This window comes from Plectropomus leopardus, chromosome 1 (genome assembly GCF_008729295.1).
Source record: "Plectropomus leopardus isolate mb chromosome 1, YSFRI_Pleo_2.0, whole genome shotgun sequence".
NCBI classification, from domain to species: Eukaryota; Metazoa; Chordata; class Actinopteri; order Perciformes; family Serranidae; genus Plectropomus; species Plectropomus leopardus.
This window is the reverse complement of record NC_056463.1, coordinates 2,642,627-2,647,906: the sequence shown is the minus strand read 5'-3', so window position 1 is coordinate 2,647,906 and position 5,280 is coordinate 2,642,627.

Below are 5,280 nucleotides of genomic sequence, written 5' to 3'. Positions count from 1 at the left end.
GCGGAGGAGGAGCTGAGATAAGAGCTCAGCAGACGGGATCAGATCTGCTGCTCGCACCTGCACACACACTGAGCAACAATCCTCCTGCTGGGGACTGAGGGGACAATTTCACCCACTTGGCAATTTTGGTGAACTATTTAAATTAGGCTATTTAACCCTCTGAAACCTGGATCGACATCAGCTTTCTTGAGCTGCATCCGGACGCCTTTCACAAGCATTTGGACCTTTGAAATGTGAGCGCATTTGGTTTCTTTTGAAAACATGGCTGAAAAGGCACTGAGAAACCTGGCAAGAGAAGTCACACAAATTGCAAGAAATTTGAAAAAGGTGGCAGATTTTTTTTTTTTTAATAGAAAATTTAAAAACCATATAAAAAACACTGAAAATGCCCATATATGCACCATAGCTCGCCCCAAAAGTCTCGCGCCCTGCCGGAAAAAACAGCTTTACCAGCTTACACTGGTGGACCAGCAGCTCACGCTGGTGGACCAGCTTTAGGTATGTTTTTGCATAATTTTCGATGGTTTAGCTGGTTATACCAGCTTGTAATGGTCACTCTAGCTGGTTAATCAATTTAAGTTCCTGTAAAACTGAAACCAAATCAATGTCCTTAAGTATGGACAAATAACAGTGTCCCGAGTATGAAAAGCAAAGGGCATAAATCAGTTAAGTCTTCTGTCATGTCTTATGCATAAAGATAAATGTGAACAGGTTGACAGGCTGATCGCACCAGCATGTCAACCCATCAAAGACCAGCAACAGCTGGGTCAGGACCATGTAAGACCATCTTCAACCAGCTAAACCAGCTAACAGCATAAGCTGTTTTTTCAGCAGGACGGTTATGTCTTTCCTTGATCTGGGCCCGGACAGTGTCCGTCATCCTCACTCTCTGTGGACAGGTAGTGTCCCATGCCACATGATCCAAAAACACCCTGTTGGACAGGTACTCCAGGTCAAAAAGAAACATCAGATTATCTGAGTCTCCATGTCAAACATCGACATCCGGAAACAGCCTGTAACACCTTTGCCGCGTTTGAAGCGTCCAGCTTTCACTCTGTGGGACACACCATCAGCTTCCCCTTTACCTCATGGATGTGCTTCACCTGGAGCTGTCTTATTCAATGAAAAACAAGTCCAGAGAGATATCCAGTCCCTCACCCAAAATCTCGACGCACTTTGTCCGGTTCACTCTCGCAGCAGCTCCATGAGTCCTTTCTCGGTGTCTCTCGTTTCTCAGTCCATCTTTCACTTTCAAACACTTTAGCGTCCTCCTCCATTGTCCACCGTTTGCATCCTCCGTGTCCTCCGTAATTTTCACTGTAGGACATCCACGTCCTCCCTAACAGGCTAACCGTCGTTCCCGCTCACGTTGCTATCTGCGGCATCTAAACGTTTCCGGGAGGAACAGGTGAGCTTTGGTTCCGCTTTCTGGGCATCGATCTACATCAGACGGCAGACAGTTTTTTGGCTATATAAACGTGGGGCTAATCCATACACTGGTGGTGGGGCAAGTTGAGATGATTACTGAGATGATTTCACTGACTCCCTTTTCACACTCAACAACAAGCGCAACAGGCGAGGACGGTCTGTTCTGCGGGCAATTACGCACACACCCTTGCGCATTTTAAATCAATTCTCTCTCTCTCTCACACACACACACACACACACACACACACACTCAACAAGAGAGAGATTGATTTGATGGATGTAAATATATTTAAAGTCACTGGCTCCGGCAGGTGGAGGAAGCTCCTCCCTGTCCTGTTCCTCCTCAGGTGCGGATGAAAAGTTATCCAACATGTTTCCGGCACATGTCCTGTCGTGGACGTTTGAAAATGAAACGGTCCATTTCACATTTCAATTCACAAATTTGGTTAGCTACAAGCTAGTTTTGATGGCAGTAAGCAGTAAATGTTAGCTGGTGAAGGCGCGCCCGCACACAAGTGACGTCAGTGACGCAAGGTGTCCGAGCTTTCCCGCTGATCTCAAGTCAGCGATAACCTGACATTGATTAACCAGGAAATTTAATGAATGAAGGGTGATTCTACTCCTGAACTGGGATCACATCTTAATCACAACACTGTATTACCCTGTTAGGATGCAGATGCGCTGTTGGAAATCCGCGCTGCCAGCCGCTGTTTCGGAGATCCGCGCTGTCGGACATCCGCTGCCAGCTGCCATAAACTGCTCTGCTCTGTTTATCTGTCTGTCTCACTGCCCTGCTGTGGGACAATCAGCTGTTTCATCCATTTCCTTATTTATGTCACAAATACACACTTTTTTATGTGGTAGTCCTTATAATTGTCCTTTGTAATGATACTATTTAATTCCGGGATTGAGATATAGGCCCAGCTGCCAACAGCCTGTCAACATTAGCATATGAAAAAGGTTGAAAGAAAAGGTTGAAAATAATCATCCTGCATTCCTAGAAATGTCCTAAAATCTTTGAAATGTCCTGAAATCTTAGAAACATCTTAAAATCCTGGAAATGTCCTAAAACCTTAGAAAAGCCCTAGAGTTCTAGAAATGTCTTTACATCTGAAAAATGTCCTAAAATCTGTGAAATGTCCTAAAATCCCAGAAATTTCCTGAAATTTGAGAAATGTCCTAAAATCCTGGAAGCATGTGCTAATACAATGACAGGTACAGGTCGTGTAATCAGTAGAGGTGGGGGTAAAAACTGAGCAATAGCATAGTATTGCAATATTTTCTTGTGGCAATATTGTATCAATGCATGGACACCAGGTATTGATTTTAATTTAAATAAAAATTATTCATATTACAAGCACAAATTAAACTTTTGGTAGTCTACGTGAATGATAAAATCAGCTACTTTTTCCAATCCACTTGATACAATTTGCTGCTATAAAAATGACTGAAAACTTTATCTCATTCTATAAAACAGATGTTGACAGTTTTTGTTTTTGGACATAAGTTGCAGTTTAAAAAAAGGCAATACGTCACAATATATGTTATCACAATACACAGCATATTGCAACACAATCAAAATGGCAAAATTGTATCATGACTTAAGTATTCCAGTAATATCGTATTGTGGAGCCTCTGGTGACAGAGTGGCTGGTATGAGCACAACCGTCACATCCACTGCTGAAAATTATCTGCATTTTGCAAGTGGGTCAGTGCAAACATCGAACCCTGGTTACTCTCCAGCTACCTGCCCATATGCAACCATAGGCTTTTCATGTTTTGTTTCAAATCACACTTATATGTTTCTGTGTGTGAGGTAATTTTACTTCTCTGAAGTTAGTACAAACACTCTATCTGGCCGACACCCTGATATTGGCAGACTGGCAGGCTTGTTTTTGAAGTTCTCAGGTTGGGTATGTGTCACTGATGTATGAATCAGCTGTTTCATCATTCAGGCTGAGGATTTTAGGGACTGTCGGACCAATGTGAACAAATATTGCACATGGATTCAACTTCAACATTAACCTTTGTGGAGTTTTACAAGGAGTCACTAGAAATGTCCTAAAATCCTAATAATTGTTGTAAAATCTGAGAAACGTCCTTAAATCCTACAAATGTTCTAAAATCCTTGAAATGTCCTTAAAATCCTCAAATGACCTTAAATCCTAGAAACTTCCTAAAATCCTAGAAATGTCCTCAAATCAAGAAATGTCCTAAAATCTTAGAAATGTCTGAGAAATGCCCTAACATCCAAGAAACGTCCTAAAATCCTAATAATTTTCCTAAAATCCGAGAAACGTCCTTAAATCCTAGAAACGCCCTGAAATCCTTGAAATTTCCTAAATTGCAAGAAATGCCATGAAAACCTCGAAATGTCCTATAATCTTAGAAATGTCCTAAAATGCTAGACACATCCCACTGGCTGTGAGATATATGTGCATATATGGAAGAAATTTTAAGATTACATGTCTCTCTATCTACTAGCATTACCTTTGACACTGCTACCATCTAGTGAATAAAGCACAAAGAGACAGAGTGAGCGCGCTCGTCCAACAGTATCTGGTTTCTGATAAAACCCACTTGGCTCTAGAGCCTGGGGCTCTAACTGTGGGTCCAGGTCCCCTAGAGGGTCCTCAGAGTAACTAAAATAGTTTTCATTATTGTTTGATATTTTTTTGAAAGTTTATTTGATTTACAAAAATAAATTATGCCTGAAATTAACATGGATCCAACATGTTTCCTCCCTTACAGACCTGAAAAGCAAATTCAGGTCAAGACTACAGCCTAACTGGTTTAATGTGCAAAGCGGTTTTATACTAAATATGTAGTAGATGGTGAAAAGTAATTAACGCAATACATTTGTAATTTGACCTGAAAACAGCAGGCTGTGAAGCAGTCCTGTTTCCTGACTGTCGGAGCACAGTAGAGGGAGCTGTTTTCTGTCTTGAGTGACTTCTGACTCCTCATTGCATCAGTCAAACAGTCAAACAGAGAAAATGCACAATGAAATAAATGGCCCAAACATTGACAAGAAATTAGTAAAAAGTACAAGAACATTGCCTGAAAATTTGTTTGAAAAAAAGAAAAGTGACCTGCGAAAAGTGCTTTAAAAACATAATAATTTTGTAACATTTTAAAGCTGTAATTATGATAATTATACATATGGTTTTCCCCTAGCTTTTAAAAAATAATTTTCTAAATCTATAAATTTCTTGCAATTTTTGGAACAAGTTTTACCAAGCTGCTCATTGCCTTCCTCCCATGTTTTTGAGATTTGTTCCACATACCAAAGAATATCCACAGTAGCTGCAAAATTACATACCAGCATGACTGGTATCATGTAGGATTTCATATAGGGTCAATTAATAATGTAAATAAAAAATAGTAAAAAGTGCAAGAAAATAACAAAAGAAAGAAAAAAAAACCAAAAAAGGCAAATGAGAAAAAGTGCTTAAAAAAACAAAAATAATTCTAAACACTATTTAAACTATGAAATTATAATAACTTAACATTTTCTCGTTTTCTCTAAACATTTTTTCCTAGCTCGATAATAAAAAAAGTTTTCTAAATCTACAAATTTCTTGTAATTTGTGGAACATTTCTTATCAAGTTACTTAGGTTTAAATACTTGTGAAAGGCATCTGAAAACAGGGAAGTGATGTCACTCCAAGTTTCAAAGGCTGAATAAATACATTTTATTCACAATCTATCTAATCTACAGTAAATGCAGCTGTTGCTCGAAAATATAGTTTTGCTTCCACGTGGATGTGACATTCTGGCTCTTTAGAAAAACTGTTTACGGACCTGATAAGGAGGCAGATTTTATATCAAATGACTCATAACTGCTGGATG